Genomic DNA, 14,241 nt, shown 5'->3' on the forward strand with positions numbered 1-14,241 from the left:
ACAAGGTTTAACGCTGTCAAAAAGCATTAGTGCTAAAAACAGTCATCCTCTCTGTGTTTTCATCTGCAAAGCATTACAGTTTATAAAACAATTTTAACTCTGAATACGTAAGACCCTATATGAAGGTTTCCATATGTTAAGAATTTTATTTGTGTGTTTGATTTTAAATTGCTTTGAAAAACAGACAGTTGAGGTTTACAGAAAGGAATCTTTCTTTTAGGAAATAAGTGTCTCAAAAGTGCAAGGCACCAGCAATAAAAACATTCTGACCACAAATCAGAAACACATTGGGGAGTGTTTGTTGAGTACACCTTCTGAAACTTGTATTTTGTTTCTATTTGTTGGAAAATTGAAAAATCTGTTGTATCTTGGCATGGCTTAGCCAAGCCCCTGGCCAGCCCCAGATTCCTGGTGCAGTACATGGTATACACAGTACACACAGCTAAGTTCCCTGCCCTGTCTTTTCATTTCATATATTTTAAACATAAAATATATCTCCTATCATTATTGAGCTATAGTTGTCCTCAACATAATATCAGCTTTCATATTCTTCTTTCCCTTAAAAAATATATCTAGGACAAAAAAGAAAAGGAGAAAATGACAATTAATCAGTGTTTCAGCTGCTAAGTGGCTTCTGGCAAAAAGCCATGAGGCTGACAACTGGAGTTTGGAGTGTTTTTGCAAGGCTAATTTAAGGCAAACTTAGATGGATTCAAGATTTTAAGTCTTAAAATGTCCTGACTGGAGCAAAGTTCAAGTAAAGTAATTCACTGCTTACCACACAAATGGGGCTAAGCCCACATTGCCTTGTGATTTGGTCTGTATAGTCAAGGACAATTTTTAAAACAGGCAGAAAGGTTGGGTTTCTGTGTTTCACTTTAAAGGTCTCTTAATAACTTAGAGGATTATACTCTTTTAACCAGTGAAGAAGGTTAGATGGCTTGAACAAGTACTTTTATAGCTGTTAATAATGCTAAGTTTAAACTCTCAGGATCACCTCTGGTGTACAACTCCTTTAACAACTTAATGGCTATGAGAACTACTCACTCCTGTCTTACAATTTTATAAAAGTTACAGAATAAATAGCAGAAATGTTAAGGAATTGCAAATACCACTGGTAATACACAGAGTAGTGAAAACCAATCTGAAGAATCATTTAATTAAACATGTAAGCTATTTGAAATAATTTTGACTGCCTTAAATATAAGAATATGTTAATACTTTCCTGGCAGGGGTGATGATACCATGACCATGAAGGTGGTTTTCCCAAGATGAGGCTTATCCATTGCACTCCAGATGTGCTGACCCCTGTGATTTCCCCAAATGTGGGAACCTCGATTACATAATTTGTGGTAGTGGGGAACTGCCTTTGTGCTCTCTCCTGAAACATAAGAATATATAGGAATATGTTAATCCAAAATAATTGCCACCAAAAGTAGGAGACATACATGTTAGTTTGCTATACATTAGCATACTATAAGCCAATAGAATCAAATTAGGACAGAGTTCAAATTCTTGCTTGTTTAGTGTGAATGAAAAAAAAGAAACCTTCCTCATATGAAATCCAAGGATTGTTTAATGGAAATGAAAAAGGACAAATAGGAAATAGCTGTTATTTTTAACAGGAGAACAAAAGTTTAATCACATTTTGAAGAAATGTGTTTTATCAAAGAAGTCCCATTTTTTTCTTATTCCTGTTTATTATTAGTACAGAGAACTAAAATATTTAAAGTGAAGCTACTCTATCTAATAGATACATAAAATGTAAACAATCAAAAGTTAAAGTTCAGCACAGATTGGTTAAAAAATAAATGAAATTGTCACATAAAAACACATTGTATTATTATTTTATGAATTTTCTAAGAGACTCAAAAAGAGGCACCTATGAATGGTATAGGGAATTACAAATTACCTCTTTTAAATATAATAGAATGACATTTGCAAAGTAATAAGTACATCTGATAAGTAATAGTTGAGGTTTACAATGGCTCTGAGGGAAGGCAGGGAAGGTGCTTTTGGGATTTTAAGTAACATGGGCCTTTATGACTATAAGAGACAGATAATTAAATAGTTGTTGCTTTTTTTACTTTTCAATATTATTCATAAGCTTCACGAGGATATTTTTTCCTGGCAGCAGTGGAGACAGTGGAGACAAATATGGATTTTTGCAGTACAGATGAAAAAAGAATTGTGCAGAGCCTTGTAAAATGCCAGACACCAAACAGGGGGTTATTCATTCCCTCAGCACTCTTAATTTAAACAGTCTTGATTTTTACTACTAAGTACACCTTTTATTTTCTACAAATGTTCATATGTTGTGGGCAGAAGCTTGGCAAGTTCTTTGTCTGCTTCATTTATTTTAAGGTCTATTTTCCACCTGCATTGGAATCGGGGCAGCACGACTTAAGACAGTCTAGCCAGGCTGTGGGAACATGCCCTCCCTGGGAGAGAAGTCTGATCTATGTTTTCTTCTGTGAAATAACAAAGGTGCTCATGACAGAGAATCACATCTTTTACCGTGGAACTTATTTCCTAACAAATGCAGCACCACTGTAAAAATAGGTTGTGTGCTGATCTTTATTTCATTGACTCAGCAGCTTAGAGCACCCAGATACTCTATTAAATTATCTGCTGGTTTATCCTTATGTAAAATCTGTTTGTTATGTTTAGACCCATTTGATTCATTTTCAAATTCTCTCACTTTACTCATAACAGAAGTTTTCTATAGGCCTAACCTTTTATTCTGAGGATTTCTAACCCTAGGAGCTAGAATGGATTGTCCTGGGGGCTTCGTCAGAGAATGTTCAGTTGGTGCAAGCCCCCGTGAGCTGCAATGACACACACATTGCCCATCGTAGAAGAGGATTAATGTGGGCTTTCCTCTGATATTTTATACATATTCTACAGTATGTATCTTCCCAACTTCCCTCCCTCCCCCCCCCCTTTTCCTTCCTTCCTTCCTGTAGTTAGGAAGTATTGCATTCCTACCAGGAAACACCAAGTATTTAATTAAATAATGCCTCACCTTAGTGGTCTTAAAGTAGGCATATGTTTCTAGCAAGAAGTACAAACAATTAGGTTAATTCTAAAGCAGAAATTAACCTCCCACTCCTCTTTTCATTTAGGGAGGAACTGAAGTCAGAACAACTCCAAGGCTATGGTGTTAGTGTCACCTCTGATGCAATAGGAATGAATATATTTTAAGATTGGACCCTCTTTTCATGTAATAATCTTAAACTTGGATTATCTTAATCAAAACCTTAAATTTTGATTTCAGTCAAAAATGGGAAAGATAAATCTCCACTTTATAATTTCTACTGAATTAATAGTGTTCCATTTCTTTGGTACACCTTATTATTTTATTATGGACTGCCATTTTTTTCTGTATTCCTTAAAAATATATAGACATTGGCTTTGAGAATGTGTATACTTATCATTGATTTTTCAGGATACGCAGTTGATGTTAATGTGGTAACATTAATGTACATTTCCCCTAAAGTTATAGCAACCCTTCTGTGTTTTGAGTAATTCTGTGTTAAAATTACTCTTCTATGTATTTTTTTCACTGCATTCAATTGTGGACCAAGTTGTTCTGTGGTTACAGGGGCAGTTATTATAACAACAATCATCATGGAAGAGAAATGTAGTGATATTCTGCCCAGATAGTTTTTCCTATCCTCAAAGAGAGTTCTGAATCATAAACTATTAACGTGCTTTCTCAGAAATGATGATGGACTCGGACATCCAGAAGATTTTGTTAATATTTGTCAACTCAACATTAGAAGCAAGGATGTGAAATCATACAAAAAAATTCTTATCTGTTGAAGGTTTTTTGAATTCTTCTTACAATAGTACCTAGCACTTTTTTTCACAATAAGAAATGAGAGGGATAAAGTTTATGAAGAGCTTCTTGGAAGCTCATTTTCCTCATCTGAAATTGTCAATGTTTTAGGTTATACAAACATGCACCTAATGTCTTTACACATGCTGTCAAATTTTGTGTGGCATTTCTTTTATTTTCAGGATTCTTTTGACCCTGTTTGCAGTTTTCTTGCCCACAGTAAGTCTGATTACACAGAAATCAAATGATGCTCAGATTTGTAGACTACAACATAGCTACCCATCTCTAAAAACAATCCATACAATTAAAAACAGAAATGAAGCCTAATGCTGCTGTGAAGCTAAAAAGTCTATTTAGAATCCCTAGGTGGCATGAAAAGCATTTAGATTCATTTCATTCACATGTCAGATAAAGACTTTCATTTAGCAGTGAGATGAATGCTGAATAATGGATCTTTTGAATAATGTAATTAATAATTCATTAAGGAAGACTTAAAAAAATCTGACAGAATGCAATGTATGTGTATTCTCTACATTGTACTCCTAAAATGCATCATAGCATTGATGATTTTTACAAATTATCTGAGAAACAATTAGAAAATACTGGCACTTTATTTACAAAATAATATTAAAATCCAATGAGGGAAAAATATATTTGTTAGAGATTATGATAAATCAAGATTAAAGATTATTTTTATTTTTTTAAATGTTCTCATAATATAACAAAGGACTTAATCATACTCTTTCCTGAAAAGATCTTCCTGTGTTCACCATGTGAACTTTTTATGCTTTTTACTATATTGAAGATATTTCCTTTGTTCTTGGGTAGCTGATCAAATGAGAAATGGCAAACTTTCTTTTTTGTTCTTTGCCTTATATGAATTGAAAGGACACAACCCCTAATGTGGCAACAGCGGATCAGAGATTTGCCTGTGACAAAAACAAATGTTGCCCTATCTTTATATTGCTGTTATCTACACAAGAGGATAAAGGTGAAGAATTTCACTGTTTTCTCATTGATCAGTGCCCACTAGTACTCACATTGTCTTTATATTCCCATAGCCTAGCTTGTATCATGCTGCTTGCATCCAGAAACATTAACTGTTGGAATGGAGTCAGATGTCTGCGGATATTGGAGTTCAGTGACTTGAGGACCTAGGAGAATCTTCTACAGAGGCAATGATAGAAGTTTTAGCATTTTTCTTCAGTAATATGGACATTTTATTGAAGCAGCATAGATATACTCTCACAGCATTTGCTATCATCTATTTTTATACTGGGAAAGCAATGGAATATTCAGTAAATTGCTCTTGCATGTTTTGCCTTGGCATGTTACAAGCCACACCTATTTGTGGTGTACAATTTGTTGTTTTTTCATCAGTTATTCCCCCAACCATATGAAGGTAAAGAGTCAAGAAATTGATAGAGTAGAATTAATTCATTTGTTTTTATTGTCAAACAAATTGAGTTATATTGGAATAATTACAGATCAAATTGAATTAACATATAACTTAATTTTTTTAACTTGTTGAGACTAGATTGAGAATAAATAATCAACTTGAAAAAGTTGGTTTTAAAACTTAAGCAACTGCATAGAACTGAATCAAACTCAGCTTGATTTCCCATTCTCTTGAGACTTCTGATAGAGGGGAGCTAAGCTCTTTAATGAATAGTTACACAAAGGTAAATGATATAATAACCCAGCCTGAAAATTTAAAAATGGAACTCTTAAATCTTATTTCTCAGATGGGATTATTTATTTTGATGGTGCATCAGAGCTTTTAGTGCCGATTGCATTCTTAAGGCTTTCATTTTTATTTTGAAGAACATTTCTTCCTTTAAAGATTTCCTCTAGCTAATTGGAAACAGTGTGAACTAATGGAATGAAGCAATGATAAATGATTGCAAATGTTGAGATATAAGAGATATAATCCTTACTCTGTCAATGAGTACTGCTTTGTATTTCAGCCACATTACATTTTTCTTCTGTCTCTATTTTTTTTTTAAGTACACTTTGGAATTTCTACTTCCATAGTGGGAGTGTGTTAGTAAACACAAGAAGGGAGAATGAAAAAAATCGTCGCCCTCCCTGACATTACTATAACAATATTATTAAAGGAGAAATAGACATTCATTTCCTTGAACTCTGTATAGGTTATAAAAACCCAAAATTTAATAAACACACTTGTTCTCATCCATTGACTGCTACAATCTAATGCAGCCTGACCCTAGGACATCTTGTTGGAGAAATATAAGAATGACCAGAATTGAGCTGGATTGATGCAATAAATTTTCCAGGAGGAAAGGACTATTTTAGCTAGGTTTAAAAAAATTAAAATTAATCCTAGTGTTTGGAAGCTTAAAAGACCACACATGAATGTGATGGCCAAGAGTTGTTCTCTTGTATAATTCCTTCCTCTTGAGTGCAGGTGGAACCTGTGCCTTGTTACTGAACAGTAGAATATGGCAAAGGTTACAAGATATCACTCTTGTGACTGTGTTTTGTTTTACAATACTTTTCTATGTGACTCCTTTTGCATTCTCCTTCTGGCTGAGAAGAACCAAAAGACCTTATTGTGAACTGCCTATGGACAGGGTCACATGGCAGGAAGTCTCTAGGCTTTGTAAAACTCAGTAATATACAATAAATACAATGACATAGATTCTTTCAATAACCTTGAATGAGTTTGGGAACAGACTTTTCTCTAGCTGAAACTCTAGGTAAGGATACAGCTAAACCATGCCAGTACTCATAACCCATGGAAATTGATAATTAAAGCATGCTATTTTAAGCCACTAAGTTTGTGGTAATGTTTCTGAGAAAAATAAAATTAATACAATTGAATGTGTCCTGATGCTAAAATGCTACAGTGAAATAATTGTACCTTGAACCCTAAAATGTGTATGTTTATTTACAAATTATATACACCGCTACTATAAAACTATGGGTTAATTACTCCTTAAATTTAGTTTCTTATTTTACTAAATGAAAAAAAAATACACGGAAGTTCTTATTTTGTTGATTAGGTTCCACTTATAGGTGAGATCATATGGTGTTTGTCTTTCACTACTTGGCTTATTTCACTTAGCATAAAGCTCTCTAGTACCATTCATGCTGTTGGGAGGGTAGGAGTTGCTTCTTTCTTTCTGATGTGTAGTATTCCATTCTGTAAATGTACATAGTTTTTTTTATCCACTCATTTACTGTTGAGCACTTAGGTTGTTACCAGCACTTAACTATTGTAAATTGTGCTGCTAGAAACATTGGAGTGCATAGGTTCTTTTGAATTGGTGTTTTAGGATATTTAAGATAAAATCCCAGGAGTGCAATTGCCAAGTCAAAAGGCAGTTCCATTTTTACTTTTTTTTTATTAAAGACTTTATTTATTCATTTTTAGAGAGGGAAGGGAGGGAGAAAGAGAGAGAGAAACATCAATGTGCAGTTGCTGGGGGTTATGGCCTGTAACCCAGGCATGTACCCTGACTGGGAATCGAACCTGCGACACTTTGGTTCACAGCCCGCGCTCAATCCACTGAGCTATGCCAGCCGGGGCTACATTTTTACTTTTTCGAGGAAATTCCATACCATTTTCCACAGTGGCTGCACCAGTCTGCACTCTCAAAACATTGTACTAGGGTTCTCTTTTCTCCACAACCTACCCAGCACTTCTTGTTTGTAGATTTGTTTATGGTGGCCATTCTGATTAGTGTGAAGTGGTATCTCACTGTGGTTGTCAATCTCATTTTCACCCAGGGCCACATCAGTCTCGCAGTTCCCTTCAAAGGGCCAAAATAATTTTGGGACTGTATAAATGTAACTACTCCATAACTGTTAGGGAGTTGAAATTACATTTGGCTCTTTGAAGGCAATCACGAGACTGATTTGGCCCCCTTGTGAAAATGAATTTGACACCCCTGTGTTTAGCATATCTTGCAATGCTGGTTTCATGGAGGTGTATTCTCTTAGCCTTCTTTTATCTGGGAGTCCATGTTTTGCCTTGCATTTTAAGAGTCTTTGCCTTGCCATCAGAGTCTTGCTGGGTGTAGTTTTCTTGGTTTCAGGCCTTTGCTTTTCATTACTTGGAATATTTCTTGCCATTCCCTTCTGATTTATAGTGCTTCTGTTGATAAATAAGCTGCTCATCTTATCAGAGCTCCCTGGTATGCTACTTTCTGTTTTTCCCTTGCTACTTTTAAGATTCTCTCTTTATCTTTAAAACTTGGCATTTAATTATGATGTGTCTTGAAGTGGGCTTCTTTGGGTTCATCTTGATAGGAAATCTCTTTATTTCCTGAACTTGAATGACTTTTCTGATCTCCAGGTTAGGGAAGTTTTCTGTCATTATTTTTTCAAACATCATTTCTATGCTTTACTCCTTTTCTTCTCCTTCTGGTGTGTGTGTGTGTGTGTGTGTGTGTGTGTGTGTGTGTGTGTGTGTGTTGAATTTTGTAAGTTCTTTATAAAATTTGGATATTAACTCCTCATCATATGTATTGGCAAGTATGTTCTCCCATGCTATGGGTTGTGTTTTTATGTTGCTGATGTTTCCCTTTGCTGTGCAAAACCTTTTTAGTTTGATATAGTCCCACTTATTTGTTTTCTTTTGTTTTCCTTGCCTGGGTAGATATATCCCATAGAATATTGCTGCAAGCGATATCTGTGATTTTGCTGCCTGTTTTCTTCTATGATTTTTATGGTTTGGGGTCTAAATTTTAAGTCTTTATTCCATTTTAAATTTATTCTTTTTTAATGTTAATTTATTTTAATTTTCTTAAACTTTTTTTATTCTTGTTCAAGTAAAGTTGTCTCCATTTTCCCTCCACCACTCCCTGCCCCCCAGCCATCTCTACTTCCCACCTTTGATCTTACCCCTATTTGGTTTTATTCATGTGTCCTTTATAGGTAGGTGTTCCTGAAAAAAACCCTTTCCCTGCATTATCCCCTCCCACGTCACCTCTGGTTACTGTCAGTTTGTTCTTAATTTCAATATCTCTGATTACATTTTGCTTGCTTGTTTTGTTGATTAGGTTCTACTTATAGGTGAGATCATATGGTATTTGTCTTTCACTGTTTGGCTTTATTTCACTTAGTGTAATTATCCTTCTGGTATTCTTATGATTCAAATCTTGTTCCATTTCACATTGTCCTATAGTTCCCTTAAGTTATCTTCATAGTTTTGGAGTAATTTTTCATGTTGCTGCTGTACCTAGGTATTTCTTTCAACCTTGTCCCCCAGCTCACTAATTCGACCCTCTGCCTCATCCAGCCTGATTGTAATTCCTTCTACTGTACTTTTATTTCAGAAACTGTATTTTTCATTTCTTCCTGATTCTTGTTTATAGTTTCTATTTCTTTTTTCATATTGTTATGATTCCCACTCAGCTTCTTATAGCTGTCAGTGAGTTCCTTGAGCATGCTTATAACCATTCTTTTGAATTTTATATCTGACACTTTGCTTTCCTCCATTTTATTTAGCTATTTTACCAGGGAATCTTCCATTCCTTTTGATTGTGGGTTCTTTCTTTGTCTCCTTATTTTAGGTGACTCTTTTTATTTGATTGTGTGATTCCCAATGCTCTGCTTTGCCAGTTGACTTCATAGGTTGACTTTCTGTGGCAGGGATTCTATGGGACTCAATAGTGAGATCTCTCTGGTCTCCATGTCTGTAGGCTCTAGGGCTGCCCTTTTTTCTTTTTGTGTGAACTCTCCTGTTAAACTTGGGCTGTGCATGTTGGTAGCTGCTTTGTTGGTGGGTTCTCCCCTCTATCAGGTCTACTGGTATTCACAGCTCCCAACTTATCTTGTATATTGTTGTACTGGTGTTGGTTAACAAAGCAGTATTACCATATAACTAAACCTATGCCAGCGCAAAGAACCCTCTACCACTTCAGTAGCCTCAATCACAATTGAACTAAAATTAATAAAGTTGAAGAGAGAATTGTGACTATTATATGATATGACAAAGGGAATATCAGATGGCTAAAAGAAGGGAAAATGTTGTTGTGTGGTGAAAGGGAAGAGAATTGATAAAATTTGGGATAGAACCGAGGTGAAGAAAGGGAGAAAGGAAAATCTACAATGTGAGTAAACCACGAAATGGTGATGGGAATGATGTGGTATGAAGAGGGAAGAGTGTACTATGAGGTTTGAAGTAAAACTGAAAAGGTACTGGACCAACGGGAACAAATTTTCAGGAAGACCACAGCAGGGTCAAAAGCAATGATATCGGAATAAAGTTTAATAAAGGTGGAATGGGAATAAGAATATTGTAGAAAAGCAAACAGTGAATATGAGATGTCTATAGTAAAGAAAAATGATTTTGAGAGGATGGGGGAAGCAAACTTATAACAGTAAGAATTAAAGCCCAGGTTGAGGGGGGAGATAAAAGGAAGAGAAAAAACAATGAAATAAAATTTCTCACTCAACTGATCAGGGGTAGGGCAAAGGCAAAATGGAGAAAGTCAGAGGGAGAGTGTTCTATGAGATTTAAAATACAAACAGTGTACAAATAGGAGTTCCTCTGGAGAAGAAGAGTGATATTTCACTAAACTGGCCAGTGTTTATAAAAGATGAAAGAGAAAGAAGACTCTTATTAGAAGGGAAAAAGAATGTGAGCTGAGTTAAGAAAGAAGAGTGCTTATGTGATGATAGGTAGAGGAGGAATAAGAGCAAACAGAATATACCCAGAGACATTGAAATTAAGAACAATATAACAATAGCTGGGGTGGATGATGTGGGGAAGGGTTTTCAGGAACTACTAGAGAGGACACATGGACCAAACCAAGGGGGAGGGTGGAAGCAAGGGAGGGAGGTGTGTTTGGCTGGGGTAGGGGGATGGGGGGGAGTTCAGACAACTGTAATTGAACAACAATAAAATTTTTTTTTAAAGTGTAAGGGAAAGAAACTTGGAGTTGTGTATGAGAAAATAAAATTAACCACAACAGTAGTAAGGCTCAGGAAGATAGTGAAATGGATTAAGACCAGGGAAGGGTGCTATGTGGGATTTGGAATAACAATAGTATGATAAGAAATATATAATCTGAATTAAAAGAATAAAAAGTAAAAGACCAAGAGTGGTGTTTTATTTGGAATATGAGTGAAATTAAAGAAGAAAAATGAAAATGAAGCATGAAAAGGGGAATAAAAATGAATCAATAAAAACAAACAAAATAAACTAAATAAAAAGAAAGAAAAAAATTTAAATCAATGTTCTGAAAGATAGCAAAGTAAAATTTGTCTCAGTTACTGGTGTTCACCTTTTGACTTCTTTCTTGATCTGTCTGGTTTTCTCACAACTGCATGTCTTACTGTATTATTTCTGAAAAAAAAAAGCCTCTTGCTGACTTTAAAGCTGCCAATCTAACTGAATCCTGCAGACAGAGGGGGACTGGGCTCTGTTTTTTTCCTTTCCTGTCATTCTGCAAGGAAGGGAGCTCAGTCTGGGCTAGAATAATCACAGGTACCCAGTTTTAGTCCCACATCCTCAGAGCACTGTGCAGCCAGCAGTCCACTCTGCATATTTTCACCAGGCCAGTGCTGATAATCCACATCATTTTGCACTCCTCTGATCAGTTTGTGTGGTGATTGAGTGGTAGCAAATCACTTTCCACTTCCTTCTTCTTTGTTGGCCTGGGCACTGCGTGTGCTTAAGGTCCCTACAGTGAGGGATTGCAGGTGTTGGGGGGGGGCTCAATTCACCTATTGAAAAAAAGCCTCTCTAGGCACTGCTCCCAATCCAAGCCCCTGCTGCCCCCGTTTGATCAATCCATGAGGTGCCCTGAGTGGTAGCAAATTGAGTACACACTTCTTCCTCTTCTCTGACTTGGCTTCTGCATGTGTGAGGTCCCTGCACACTCAAGGTCCCTGCACAGGTAAAAAGTTGCACTTTTGAGAAAAGTCCCCTTGCACATGCTAACAAGTGCCTGGCTTTCCACACATTCCAACTCTCTGACCAGTCCAGAGTCTATATGGGTCACGGCCAGTCATAGCCCCTCTCTTCTCCCAGCTCCAGATGGTACCCAGCTCCCCAGTTTCTCTGGTACTGTCCAAGCCAGTGACTTCCACCCCAGCTGCTGTGTACCAACAGCAGTGTGTCCCTTATTGCCATCCTCCTCCCACCCAGATACTTTATGTGTTCATATCTCTCCTGGCATGGGTCTGTGATTTTTCCAATCTGGGAGGAGAGGGAGTCATGAGGCTGCTATCACTGACCCGACCCAGCTCTCCTGTGATGCTCATGCAGCAACCATGGTCTCAGGCACAAGGCCCGGGGACTTTCTTGTTGGCCTACAAAAATTTCCTTATTACCAATTTTTAAGTACTCTCTACGCACTTTGGCTTTCAAATTTCATATCAGCTGGGATTCTGTTGGCTGTTCACACTGTTCTTTGGAAGACTGTCTAGGTGTCCTATTTGGGTTCACAAACAAGTGGGCTCAGCTCATACCTACATCACTGCTATCTTCATCTCTAGACTTTCAATTTATTGCTGTCTCTCTTCTTTTGGTACTTCTATGATGTGAGTGTTTTTATACGTATGTTGTCCCAGAGGTTTCTTAAACTATCTTCATTTTTATCTTATTTTATCTTTTTGCTGTTCTACATGGATATTTTCTGCTACCTTGTCTTTCAAATTGCTGATTCAGTCCTCTGCTTCATCAAATATGTTGTTAATTCCTTCTGGTAGTCTTCATTTATATTATTATTTTGTGTTCTTCGATTCTGATTGGTGCTGGTTTTATGGTTTTTATCTGTGTTTGCTTTCGTTGAGTTTATCTATTTTTACTCTAAGTTCATTGAGCATCCTTATAACCAGTATTTTGAGCTCTGTATCTGTTAAATTGTTTGTATCCATTTCATTTACTTTTTTTTTTCTGGAGTTTTGTCCTGTTCTTTCATTTGGCACATGTTTCTTTGTCTTCCCATTTTGGCTGGCTTCCTATATTTGTTTCTATGTGTTAGGTAGATCTGCTACATATCACAGTCTTGATAGAGTGGCCTTATGTAGAAGGTGTCCTATAAGGTCCAGTGTCATGATCTCCCTGTTCACCTGGGCTCAGTGCCCCAAGGGTATTCTTTGTACAGGTGGTGTGTGCCTTTTTATTCTTGTTGAGTCTTGATTGATGTTGGCACATCATTGAGTAGGAATGACCCTCAGGTCTACTGGCTGTGAGGATTGCCTGTGACTACAGTGGATGAACTGATGTGTAGGGACTGACCTCTATGGAGTATGATTCACTTTAGAGGGACTCTGATACCTGCTGAATTAATCCTTTGGGTGTGTCATTTGTGGGGATAATTGTGTGGCGCTGGTGTAGTCTGAAGCTGGCCATTGAGTGTGTTGGTTCTGGAGCCTCTTGGGAGGGCCTCTGGTACAGGCCTGGTTAGCTTCTGCCTGTCCTCAGCCTGTGGAATGTAATAGAACATTCAAAGTGATTTGCAGTTGATAGCTGCCTGTGCTGCATTTGTAGGTGTCTAGAAGAGCCTATGCTGAAAACTGAGGCTGGCTGCTACTAGTTCCAGGCTTGAGGATAATTAGCAGAAGGTATAGGGCATGTTGAAGCCCTCTACTGCTCATTTGGGGTTTATGAAACTTGGAGAGATTTTAGGAAATTCTGCAGGATGTTCTGAGGCCAACCATTTGTGCAGAAAAGCTCCTGAAAGAGATTTGGGTCAGGTATGTGATTTGTGTGGGCATTGTCTCAGAGAATCACCATGGCCAAGTTAATGGAGACTCAGATTTGGCACTAGCCTGTTCCTACCAGCTATGTGAGGGGAACACTCAACAAAGGAATAATGGTGCCTGCTAACACTTTGGTCCAAGAGTTGTCTCTCTTTAAAGCCAGATATTTCAGTTTCATCTTCTGATACTTTGTGGGCTTCGATCCCTTTAATGAGGCTTAGGATGGGTGTTTGTGAGAGAGTATGTGCTCATTTCCTTTATGAGGATACCTGGGTCTAGAGCAGCTTTTTGTCCCACTCAGATGTAATTCCCACTGATTTTCAGTCAGTTATTGTGGTGACTTCTCTTCCTGAAACTGTTACTTCTAGCTGGGGAGTGCAGTGTGGCGCTTAGACCCTTCACTCACAGTAGGGACCTCTGAAAATGACATACTCTTCTGACTCTTAACTGCCACATGTAGGTGTGGGGATAGCCTGTTTTGCATCTCTTCCCCTCCAACCATTCTCAGTGTGTCTTCTTCTTTATATCCTTAGTTATATGATTCCTCTTTAGCTTGTGTTTAGGTGGTTCTCAAGGGTGGTCATTCTTTAATTTAGTTTAAGTTTGATGTAGTTGTGGGAGGAGGCAAGCACAGTATTACCTAAAGGAAACCCAAAACACCTATTTTTAAAAAGAGTACTGTTGAGAATATGAAACAATTGAGATTCTCATGTATTGGT

The 14,241-nt window shown here is 37.1% G+C and overlaps 1 non-coding gene across 1 annotated transcript; it reads left to right on the forward strand.

The window, feature by feature from the left end:
- The first annotated feature begins 1,217 nt into the window (after positions 1-1,217).
- LOC123824841 lies at positions 1,218-1,384 on the forward strand. The gene has a single exon (XR_006786771.1). It is a non-coding gene; the product is annotated as a U1 spliceosomal RNA (small nuclear RNA).
- The last annotated feature ends 12,857 nt before the right edge of the window (positions 1,385-14,241 follow it).

This window comes from Phyllostomus hastatus, unplaced genomic scaffold (assembly GCF_019186645.2).
Source record: "Phyllostomus hastatus isolate PE091 unplaced genomic scaffold, TTU_PhHast_1.1 phas_contig_118, whole genome shotgun sequence".
NCBI lineage: Eukaryota > Metazoa > Chordata > Mammalia > Chiroptera > Phyllostomidae > Phyllostomus > Phyllostomus hastatus.